Raw genomic sequence first — 13,375 nt, 5'->3', positions numbered from 1 at the left:
AGGTGTGACGCGCACTTTTCCAATGGGCTTTCGTGTAACAATAATAGAGCTTCAGACACCAAAGACTTTGCATCGTAGTGTTTCTGAATTTGTAAAAAATTCTACACGTTTGTCAAGTTTGTTGGCAGCTTGTACAATGACATGGCGTTTCAACACTGGCGGTGTTATAAAAACAACCGTTTTCAAGCGGTCTGAGAAATAAAAATCCGGGGAATGTGCAGGCCAGGTAATAGGTCCTGCACAACCTACTCATTTGTTAGAAGATCATTCAAGAACTGTCTGAGTACTCGGCTAAAACGATTACGCTAGCATAAGCCGTAAACCATATACGACGTACAACATCCGATGGTACTTCTTCCAATAACTTATGCAATTGAGTGTACACGTTAATGAGATTTACGAGCAAATACGTTTTTAATTGGTAGTTAATCGTTGTTGCTCAACGATAACAAAATTCTACCTATTGGGACATTCGTAATAAAGTTTTGCAATTTTAATAATTTTAAACAAACTTCGATATTATTAAAACCACTTCACTCGAGATGCCTCTAACCTTAATTTATTAGCACGGATCGTTTGGACTTACCAAAACGAGTTATTCTCCGTAAAATCTAACGAACATTATAAATAAGACGCCGTTTGGTCCAGTTTACACCGAGCATACGCGCAACGCGTTAAACATTATTAATTACTTCTACGATAATTGGCCGTTCGATCCATAAACAACTCAACAGCGAGCTTTGTTGCAAAACAGAAAAGTATCGAGACCTTAGGTCCGATTCGACCTGACATTTAGATCGTCGGGAGCCTAACCCTGAATAAATTACAATTTCGATTGGACTTATATGTTGTACACGGTGAATCGCGTGACTGGCACTGGTTACACCAGCTTTTCTAACGGCAGAAACAAATAAATGGTACTGATACCAAAGCAAACGGTGCAACACGCACGGTGAGTCTTATTAAAAAAATTTTCTCGCACGAGTCACTGTCCAGGCAAACTCTAATTCGAGACGAGAGAAACTAAAATTGAATTCAAGAAGTAATGGAGATAACCATGTGTCTCTTAAGGGTGAAATTTTCTCTTACAGAAAGATGAGAATTTTGCCTGAATCCAAAGAACCCAAAAAACGTATTTCTGTAAAGCTTCGTCCATTTTCGAGTCGGATGAATATGGAGGAAGATGCTGGACGTTGCTCGTGGGAAGTGGTGCGGACGAACGTTGCGAAACAATTAGTCGGTCGCTTTGATCGATGTGGATATCCAACGCGAGTAGGATGCGTTTTCGATTGCGAAACTGGGGAATGTTGCTGCACGAATTATTGGATAATTGCGAATCGCGGGTACGCCCACTGCGACGGGATTCAGACAGAAGTTCGACGACGCGTTCGCCGGTATCTTCGATGGGAATCGCGCGAACGGCCTTCTTCGAAATCGTCGTGTGGGTGTCGAACGATTCCGCGTACACGGCTGCCTAATGGAAAACGATGTTTTATTATTACTAACATCAATGGGAAGCGATTACACATCGCGGTAGTGGAACTTATTAACTGTAGAAATTTTAAACCTAACGCGAAAAGCTTGGGAGCTACTGTGCGTCCGCGAGAAGTTGACAAGTGAAAGGAAACGACGATGCGTCGTACGTAAAAAGTGGGGATGGGCGGAGCAAACGAAGTACTAGCCAACTTTTCGCAGATACACAGTAGATGGAATAGATGTTTCACGTCGCAAAGTTCCTTTTCCCTTACGAAATGGAGCACGCGCTGGAGTCGGTTTTCTTTGAGAGAAAGCGGCGGAATATTTTAAGAACGTAACACGTACGATATTGTGTATAAAATTATGAAACGTGAAATTGAAATCGTGTTAAACAATCGATGAATTTATTCTCATGCCGGTACCAGGAACGACGAGCGATTCCTGGTTCGCGCGTAAGGGAGACGAGAGCAACAAGGGGAAAAAGAGACGACGCCTCGGGTTGCGTAATGCATTTAAAAAGCGAAAAACTGTAAGATCGACCGATCGTAAAGCCGCCTGAACGCGAACTAATTGCATCGATGCTGTCGGGCGATCGTTATGTCCGCGCGTCATGAGAAAGTTTTCTCTTCCACCTTAATTTTTCCATAGTCATCAAGGCTGCGTCGCTCTCCTGCGAATCACTCCCTGAACTCGATGGGAAAGGTACACCTCTCATCGCGGAGCGCGTGTTTTTCTAATGGTCTTCTCGCGAGTCCGACGATCGGATCCCATTGCGATGGAATTTTAGACCAAAGTGGGGTACTGGCCAGCGTTTTTTCACTCAACTGTTGCAGAGATTCCCAGACTTTCTACGTTCGTGGCGCCTTTTAATATACTGTTAATCAGAATAGTTCGAGATGCGTATTTTTTTATAAAAATTCAATCGTGAAGATTCGACACCTTAACTTCAAGAATTTGCCTTTATAAACACCGAATATCTTGCAAAGATGTCAAAATCTCAAATTTTCTCACGATTTTTTGTTAGCACTCTTCCTCTCTTGAGTCATTAACTGCTTGAAATAAGTATCTGAACGCACATCACAACGCGTGTGGGCGTTTCATACGATTTGTCTTACTGTGCTAGATGCATAGATTGTGCAGAAACTCGGCACGACTGTCGTTGCAACTTTTCACACTATTCCTCTTGCAAGAAATAGTGACGCGTATGGGTCGTTTAACATTTAACACGTCGATTAATTATCGAGTATGAAATCTGTCGGATGTCTGCCGCCGTTCAAGACTCCCCCGACACGTTGGCGCTTGTCATAGATCTCGAGTACTCCGAAGAGGATTAAAATTGTGGGAGCTGTTGGAAGATCTGAATGTTGAAGTTAGTACAAGAAGATCGCATAAACGTATTACGCAAATCATTAATTCGATTCGTGTTTTCAATTTCTTGAGGCGTACAGAAAACAGTTCCTTCGGATTCATCATGCGAGTAGATCTTATTGAAATGCTTGATGGTCCGGCCGTGACTTGTTAAACGTACGAACGTGCGCGAGTTAATTGCCAAAGTGACATGAATGACAGTCCTCTCTCCACAAGCTCCTGTGTAAATCCTCCCAGTTCATCATCTTCCACCTTTCGTCTCTATATTACATGCTCGAGTGAAATGTTAACTCCGCAATCTCTTCATTTGTTTCTCATTCAAGTCGATAAATAATATCAACCGTTCAAAGTGTTTCAGCTGCCGTTTGCAACCAACAACTCCTTGGATAATTTTATAAACACGTCGTAAAATGAATTTGTTAGAATCTCCAAATTCATTTGTACTCTAGATTTCCAAATAGCAGAGTGACGAATTTATAGAGATATTCAGAGGATCCTGAGCACTCCGGTCGAGTGCAAATCCATTTTACTTGGGTCGAAATGGTCAAACCCTCCAGTTGCAACCAGGATTCGCTCAATATTGCGGGAACAGATTGCCCAAAAGTGCATCCAATTTGGCGATCGACTTTCTTGCAGCGACTTTTAGCGGTGCTGCGATCAGAACGCCGTGGTGTGACGGAGCACCCAGATTCTTGGCAAGCAGTAGGTCATCTACGACTAGAACGAAGTTTTCACTTTCATCGTGACCGAGGGAATGCCTACCTGGATGCGCAACAGACAAAGGCGTCGCGGCAATAAGGTGGCTAAGTATGACACGCAACTTCGACAGAAGATCGGATATTCATAACCTTCCATTGAATTCGCGCACTCGTGCGAACTCTACGTTCCACTTGGCCTCTTCCTCTTGGTGCCCTGATGTGAAACCGCGATCCTCCGGTTCCGAGCGGCCGCTGGAACATTGGCTGGACGCGGTCGTCCATCAGAACCTGGAAGCAGACCAAGTTGAAGATCGTTTCCTCGCAAGAACGATCTCAAACTTAATTCTTGCTCGTGGGAAGAATGATAAAGCAATTTTTATTTAATTGATTTAACAATTTACGAGTTACTTCTATTTGGTGTTTGTGAAAATTATTGTTTAAATATTTAACTAGATTTCAAGTAGCTACGAGCGAAAAATTTTAAGTTCGCGACTCCCGCCGGATTTCTTCACGCTTCCAACTTGGAAAGCATTCTAATAGCCGGCAGCCGTATTATTTAATCTAAAAAGACAGTGATTACACCATTAATCGTTAAATGTCAATGTCAAAATAGTCGACTGATCACTGGGTACGAAAAAGGAAACTAGTGATTTTCATAGAACACTAGGTTGAATCGGGGACAGGACGTACGTTTAAGAACGTCGCGTGTTATAGTATATAGCACAATGCTATTAGCATTATAAAGCGCGGTAAGCTTGGATGTTAACAGTACGCCTGCTTTACGAGTAATATAAACGGGAATATTCTTCCTCGTTACACTTATTAATTCTTGGAATCGAAAGATACTTAGGACCGTTGAAAAAGTATGTTTTGAAATGTTCATTAATTGAAACATTACGATTGTTTTCATACAGTCCGTTATCGGTAGAGTATCATCACTTTACGGACTACTATACCACCGACGAACGCCGGGCTGTTGCAACGTCCGGTTTATAGTTTACTATCCATTCAGTTTTGCAAAGCATAAATACTATTTGAACGTCAATTAGAACAAGAAATCGCCTTAATCTTCTCGCTCGATCTACCAGCGATTTCGTCATTGACCGCCAGAAGGTTTCTCTCGCTCCGTTCTGCCGAATCCGCAACAAGCCCGCCGCGGTTTTTCAGGCGTGCAACGACCACAGGTCGCATATTTCGTGGAGCATCTAGACAACGGAAAAGTAGAACGTGTTCTCATCGTCCTTTATACCTCTACGTGAACCGCATCTAGGACATCTTCATTCTCGTTTCGTCTCGCGCGCGCGCGCCTTCTTTCTAACCCTAGCTGTTCTCGGCCGCTGCTCGAATCATTCGAAACGCTCCTGACATTTCGGTCTCCTCAACCTTAAAGTCTCGCCACCCGAGACCGTGGTTCGTCGTTTGCGTGAGCTCTCTTATGTAAGCCGTTGATCTAAATTCCCGTCGAAAGGGAGATTCTTCGAAAGTAGTAAGGGCTATCGCGAGAAGAACACGATTATACTCCAACTGTTTAAATAGAACCTACTGAAACGACTTCGTAACTCTTCAGGGGTGAAACCGAGGGGTTGAGTTCATTTAAGGTGCCTCGGATTGGTAACCAATGATCTATGATACGAACACAGGCACCTGAAATAAACTCTGGGGCAACAGTTCCTGCACTCACCACCAGAGAGCTACGTTCAATTTGTATCTCTCTCACAAGTACTCGAACGATCATCTATCAAACAAGAGGTTTCTGAAACTTTTTCCTGTAACACTACAGAGTTAAAACTCAATCAATAAACTCTCAGACACTGTAGTAGCTCAATTTTAACTCCTTCCGTTTTCAAACTCGAAAATTCAAACATCAAATTTAAGTTTGCAAATCGACGCAAAAATGAATTTATAGTCGCTTCCGTTTCGATCGTACGTAGATTTGTATTTGCATACCGATCTTGTTCGTTAACAGCGACGCAGCAGTGAACTTTTACTTCGCCTTAAACTTTAAGCACACAGCAACCGCGCACCGGTCTCTTTGTTTATTCTCATAAAAGAGGCTAACAGAGGAATGCTATTATAGTTCGCCGGGTTATCGTCAATCAGTCTTACTCGGGGTAATTAAGTGACTTCGATGCCAGCTATGTACGCGAAATCGAGGTTTAAATCGTGACCCGTTCCATCGTTTCTGTGTGCATTTTGACGACACGAGACCACCACCCGAAACGCAAATGCGAGACATTTTTCTGATAAACGGATCTTTTACTCTCCTCCCCTTCCGTGTAACGGGCTTTTTACGTCTTGCATAAAAAATTATATAAAAAGAGCCAAGTGCAACAGTTATTTTACACTTTTCATATTATTTTTATATCTTTACAATTTTCTGCACTCGAGCGGCGGAAATCAGAGGATTCTTGTTCTCCGTTAATTCTCGTTAAACGTTCGTAAATAAAATCCGATTATGGTGGTAGGGTTCCAGAATTCTGTGCTCTCACGGCATTCTCGTTCCTTCAAATCAACAGTTGCGTAAAGCGAGGACGACGAACTCGTCGCCGCTTATAATTTCGAACGAATTCCAATTTATGTGTCCGCACGTTCCTCGCTGGATGAGAAAGGAAATGGCGTAAACGTTTCACGGGCGTTTTATGTACAATGCCGGCCATAAGTTTGAAATCGGTAGACGAAGAGAAACGAGATCCTTTTAAGAAAAAACTGAACGTCTATAAAGAAACCGAGGAAGTGTCATCTGTATAAAAAAAAAAATAAAGACCAATGAGAAACATATTTTACATTTTATGCAAAAAAGTTCTTTTCGGCGCAAGTCAACGAGCGATCCAAAATTTTTAGCCAGTAGTGTATATGCATACGTTCTTTAAATTAACGAGTCTCTTGAAATCAGGAACAATAAAACGCGAGAGCGTTTAAACAAACTTGTTTATTTGGTAATAAAACAAATTCCGACCGAACGTGTTGTGCAACAATCTTACTCTACGTTCGACTTCCTTCGCGTTCGCCATTTTCATCTTCAGGTATTCTTCGTTTCTCCACCCACGAATAATCTCACCGACATTTCCAAGTTTGTAAAATCGTCGTTCTTAGATGGGTCGTGCATCGGTGCGTCATCGTCATCTTTCCAGTCATTATCGATGTCACTGTAATTGCTTTACGACACACGCGAAACTGCGCGTCATTCAGCGCCCGTGAATTTATCGTCATCCGCGTGCGGACATGGACGCGTACTTTCGTGAAATTTATGCGAAACAGAGGTGAAATTGAATACGACTGTTCGACATTCCTCCGAACGTCAGCCGGCACAGATTTATGAAATATTGAATTTCACGGGACGGATTAACCGATGCTGGTGCGTCGCTGTGACGAAACCACGCAACCTGGACAATGAACCTTCCAATTAAGTTGCAAGATTTATCGCGCGTTCCGAATCTAGAATGATGCGAGACTTGAAATGATCAATTATCGCGAGAAGAAGTCATGACTATATCGCATTTATAACTTCGAATGTATTGCTCAATCGTCGACTGGGCAGGATGAACTCAAAAGGACGCGAATTAATCTTTCGAAGCTCGGCACCCAAGTGTTCGATGACAGTCACCTGTCTGAAAGCTTTATACTATACTCCATACCGAATCTATCGCTGAACTTTGAAGACGACGCAGAGAATCGAACTTATCGTGTATCGTCAAATTTGTAGATTGATTTCATTACAATTTTATACCTTGTTTTAACAAAATTTAAGAAACAAAGAAAGTTGATTTAATTTAGAAAATTTTGACGTTGACAATGCCACACTTTTAGTTTGTTCAGATCGCAGAGAACAAATTGATTCGTTTAGTACGTAACACTGTTAATAGAACGTGAACGAATTTCTAGCACGTCTCTCGAAGATTTATAGCAGCGTGCAGATAATTGAGGCCTAATTTAACTAGAATAGAATCAATTGTTATTTCTACCACTAAACACACACAATGTGAAATTCTAATAAGGACTTGAGCCAAGTTATGTCACAACAATTTTACCCTAATAGTTCAGGGTACAAACCGATCGTACCTTGAGACTCTACCATGGAATGGATTATGCCTTCTATTCATGTGTTCAAGTTCAGTATCTTGCATAAACAGCAGGCCCCCATTAGCATTGCACGCTTCTGGAGCATTGCGTTCACCGCGGAAAAAGGTTGACGGCGAATTGACGTGTCGCGTGACTTCCAAATAACCCGAGATTCGATCGTTGAATTCCGTTTGTTCCCTGTGGAATGCTTGAAATTTAATTTTCGATATTTTACAAAGAAAAATCAGAGCCCGACGAAACTCGTTCGACTTCTGCTATTCTTCGTCGATAATGGCGAGACATGCACAGAAGGATCGATCGCAAATTTTTGCATGGATTCCGTGCAGAGCTGCGCGAAGAATCGCTGGTCGGAGCATCAAGGCAGCGGATTACGGATCACGTAACCTACGAAGAACGATCTCGGAGCATAGACTTTAAGATCGAGGAGGATGAAATGTCACGAATGTCTCGAACAATGTGCACAGAAGAGAGGGAAGGACAACGGGGCAGAGGACGGCCGTGGAAGAGGTAGGACGCCAGGAGAAGGAAAAGAAGAATGCCGGCATCCATTCAGGAGAACACCGCCGCGCTCGATCCAGAAGCGAGGTGTTAATGTCACGCACTTCGAAATCAGATGGAATCTAATTCAACGAACCTTGATCTTTACTGCCCCCTTTCCTATAGTCGCGTGAAAGAACGTTTGCTTCGATGTGCCGTGAGCCTTAACCCTTTGTCGGTCTGTTTCTTTCAGGGATACGTTCCTTAGCCTGCGTGCAAATCACCAGGAAAACACAAACCTGGAAGAAATTTTCTTCAGTAAGTTCCTTCAACGCGTCAAAACGGTGGTTTTCTACAAGGAGTCAACCCCAACCCTAAAAAGGAATTCGTTTCTGAGTCCTATCGACGTTTGAAAAATGTCAAAGTACGATAAATATACAATTTTATTATTAGGAATTGTTCGTTTGTCTCTTTCAAAAAGGGAAAGTATTCTTTCATTTACAAAAACCATCGACGTAAGTGTTGCGTTTCATTTTTCGGAACACAAGTCAAGAGGGTGTAGCCGTGCCCCCTCCTTGACTTATTCAGACAACGAATAGGACCGATAGGGTCTGTGGATAAGTGACGAATTTTTTGTCACTGACCTTTCTTTATTCTGGTAGTTTTTTCCGAACTGAACAGACGTGCCCTTCCAAGTGTTTCAAATAAAGACAAAGTTCAATTTAAAAGTATTTGAAATGTATGTTTTACTTTTATTCCATCATCTATTTCCAATAGGAATTATAAGGCTGCGGGAGAATAATTCTACTTCACTAATCTATTATACAGGGTGTTCGGCCATCCCTGGGAAACATTTAAATGGGAGATTCTAGAGGCCAAAATAAGACGAAAATCACGAATATCAATTTCTTGACTGAGGCTTCGTTAAAAAGTTATGAAAAAATTAAATTAAAACATTTCAAATCATTCTGAAAAAATTATTTTTGGTTACAGGGGTCAATTACAATCATTTTTGGTGAATACACATACCCCCTAAATCCTACGCACTATCGAGAAAAAAATTCGAGTAGGTGTGAAATTTTCCGACAAAATTAAAAAATTTCAAATCGTTCTAAAAAAATTATTTTTGATCGCAGGGGTCAATTACAATCATTTTTGGTCAATAGACATACCCCCGAAATCCTACTCAGTTTCGAGAAAAAAATTCCTTACCGAAAATATAATTTCTGGCCAGAAATGTTACCCCAAAATTTCATGCGAATCTTTAAAATGTCATAACTCCTGATCGGACTGGACGATTTTAATGTTTAAAAAAGCAAACTACGCGTATTTTGATGGGGAATATGTAGAAATTGCAAAAATATTCGAAAAGTTGATCCTTGACCCCGCAAAATCAGAAAAACCTCATAAAAATGGTCCAATTTTCAAACGACCATAACTCCTACAATTGTGAATATAATTCAATGAAACTTTTTTCTGAAGTAGAGCTCACGGATACCTACAAAAAAGTATTAGACAACTTTTCTGTAGGGCGTCAAATAAAATTACTAAAAATGAAAAACGAATTTTTAAGAAAAATCGACAGGGGGTAGCTGCCTAAATTTTTCGACGAAAGAAAAAGATTTCAAATCGTTCTGGAAAAATTATTTTCGGATGCGGGGGTCAATTACAATCATTTTTGGTGAATAGACATACCCCCGAAATCCTACGCATTTTCGAGAAAAAAATTCGAGTAGGTGTGAAATTTTTTGACAAAATTAAAAAATTTCAAATCGGTCTAAAAAAATTATTTTCAGTTGCAGGGGTCAATTTCAATCATTTTTGGTCAATAGACATACCCCCGAAATCCTACTCAGTTTCGAGAAAAAAATTACTTACCGAAAATATATTTTCTGGCCAGAAATGTTACCTCGAAATTTCATACGAATCTTTAAAATGTCATAACTCCTGAAGGGATTGGACGATTTTAATGTTTAAAAAAGCAAACTACGCGTATTTTGATGGAGAATATGTAGAAATTGCAAAAATATTCGAAAAGTTGTTCCTTGACTCCGTAAAATGAGAAAAACCACATAAAAATGGTTCAATTTTCAAACGTTCATAATTCCTACAATAGTGAATATATTTCAATAAAACTTTTTTCTGAAGTAGAGCTCATGAGTACCTACAAAAAAGTATTAGACAACTTTTCTGTAGGGCATCAAATAAAATTATTAAAAATCAAAAACGAATTTTTAAGAAAAATCGACAGGGGGTAGCTGCCTAAATTTTTCGACGAAACAAAAAAATTTCAAATCATTATAAAAAAATTATTTTCAGTTGCGGGAGTCAATTGCAATCATTTTTGGTGAATAGACATACCCCCTAAATCCTACGCATTTTCGAGAAAAAAATTCAGTACGGGCGGAACTTTAAACGTTAATAACTTTTTAACGAAGCCTCCATCAACAAATTGGTATTCTCGATTTTCGTCTTATTTTGGCCTCTAGAATCTCCCATTGAAATTTTTCCCAGGGGTGGCCAAACACCCTATTTTCTTTTGTTATACGAAGAAGGTATATCTCTACTATACTCTTTAGCGACTCTTATCTAAATCCCTAATAAACACTTGGTTCCTAAAACCTATGGCTACGCATACAGGAAGTAAGAATGTATACTTCGATGTTTGATTTTTGCATCGAGATTACTTCGTATGAAATTGAACATTTATAATAAAATCTCAAATCACCATTCAAGCAAGGATACTCTTTGCGTTACGATTTCGCAACGCATCGCTGAAAGCATCCCACGAAATAATATGTCTCTTAACAAATGCGTAAATCGAGAACGCTCAAACTATATTTTCGCCCGAATTAATTGAGCGTCATAATTTTATTAAACGCTCAGTGTGAAACAATGAAGGGATCCACGGAGCTTTCGAAAGTCGGGCCTATTAATTCTTGTGCACGTTCACCGTTTATAATTACACAACTTTAAAGAGAGTACGTCGCGCGTCATTAAGCGAGCGTTAAAGGGTTACGGTAATCGAATTGCGTAATTAGAACTTGAGATCACTCGTGTAAGAAGGATTTTTACAAGAACGATTGCGACGGCAGAGACGAGGTCGATCATCGAAGGATCGAACTAATCTCGTTAATACGATTCGATGCTATCTATATAGCCATCGGTAGATATCGCAATCCGTTCGTAAATTTCCGCACGGTAACTATTAATAATAACATGCCTGTTTAATGGAACTCACGCTGTGAATTCTGCAGGGCTATATTGGATCTTCCTTGGCCTACTTTTTCTAGATAAAAGAAAGGGAGCAGGCGATTACAAAACGCTACTTGCGTGTCTTCTTACTTATTAAAATCATCTTGAACTTTTACTTTAGGAAGACGAGGCAAGAGCAAAATAGACTTACTATATAGAAATTTACAAAATCAAACTCAGCGACATTGTAACTTTATCCCTCAACGCAGAGGCACGAAACCGAAGCTGTATTGATTTCATAGCAGATCTAATAACGAAAACGAAATTCTACGCCAGCAGATGTTTGTACGCTACGATATCGTTGAGCCACGGAATCGCGTTTATCCTTTGCCAACGATCGGAGAAAAGGACAGCGAGTGAGAGCAAATCGAGAAAATAAGCATTGCCTTTTATACGAATCATTACCCTAACTCGTATCGGTCTTTAAACATCTTTCACGCTTCACTGGCTCCAAGGGGGATCCCCCGGTTGGAAGTATTAGAAAATTAAAGTAAGCGACTGAGACGGGCCACATGCGTTTTGTCAACGCACTACCTTCTCTCAAGGGAAAGTTCCTTGAGAGCAGGGGTGTCATAAACAAACGGTCACTCTGGCGAAGGTATCCTCCTCAGGCTGGAAGAAAAAAACATTCTTGTAGCGACCATCGCCTTGAGCGGTCAAACAAAGTAACGTATTTGTATTCGAAAACGCCCACTCTAGTTTAACCTGATTCTTACAGAAGGGATAGAAAAGTTCAACGCTACGAATCACAGTTTGGTTCATTTTACGAATCATTAGAGAATCACTGATAACTAAAACCAGTGGCAAGACGCGAACGGGTTTGGAATGGCGTCGAGTTTCGCAACGACCGTATCATCGAAGGAATCGGGTGTGATCCCGCGTAATATTAATAGCGGACGAGATATCGTCGAAATTCGGCCGGATGTCTTGCCGGAGTTCTTTGTTTCTGGCCCTTCTTCGGCCGTTTACAAAGCGATGGGAACAATTCGATATTTCATTCGGTTTCATACGCGGCATATCCGTCACGGTGTACCGGTTATAATCTCATTGTTGGCCTGTAAATTATGCCATTTCGTTTGAGGCTTCTGGTCTCGCTCTGTGCGCGATTCAACGATAGATCCCTGTCGGCCGACTAACGATACGTCCATTGATATATCTCGAGGGATTACGAAAACCCTAGTCCCGCGTAGTGGAGAAGCTCTGAGACGTCGTAACGCAGCGAGGTCTCGATCGATAGTTCCCGAACTAATCGTTTCCCCCGTCTTCCAATCTCGTTTATGCAAATCCGGACAAATCTCCGGGTAAACCGATGATCAATAATCTCTGCCGTACCATTTATTGATAGCAACCGCCGTTTATGCTATTATGATTACAAATCAACCCCCGATGGTCCTACAACGTCTGCAATACTTGGAAGAACCGAGGAATATTGAACTTGAAAATTTATATAGAGCCGTAATTATGACAAGATCTTTATGGTAAATACGTTTAAAAATCAATTTTCGTGTACGATAACAAAAATATTTTTGTCCTAAAACCTACTATCGATCTGCGTTTCATAAAGTCACGAGAAAGAGGCAAAAGGAATCCGCAATACCCATCGTACGGAATTGCCGACCATGACCAACGCCATTGCCATTGCCACAATTACAGCGTCAAAAAGAACAGCTCTGTAATCTGTTCTATACCATTTTTAGGGTAAAATAAATAATAAAATAGTTTTATCGATGAAATAAATAAATTGTTACTGACAAGCGAAGCGCAGTGGCGACAAAAGATCATCGAACGATAATCGATTAAGAGACCGGAGCTGAGAACCGTGACTGTAAATCAAGTATGAGCTTCCCTTAGCGCGTAGGCGTGATTTTTACGATACCTCGCAGCGTTCTCCGGCAGTTGGAGTGCACACATATTTCTCGAACGACGCAGAACACCGCTAAAAGTCATCGATCCAAAGGCGTACATCTTGTTCGATGTAATTGCCGGGGGCTCGCGCCTCGATCGAACTCGATTACGTTGCA

This window comes from Colletes latitarsis, chromosome 7, assembly GCF_051014445.1.
Source record: "Colletes latitarsis isolate SP2378_abdomen chromosome 7, iyColLati1, whole genome shotgun sequence".
Taxonomy (NCBI): Eukaryota; Metazoa; Arthropoda; class Insecta; order Hymenoptera; family Colletidae; genus Colletes; species Colletes latitarsis.
The sequence above is the reverse complement of the archived record's forward strand: the minus strand, read 5'-3'. Positions refer to the sequence as shown.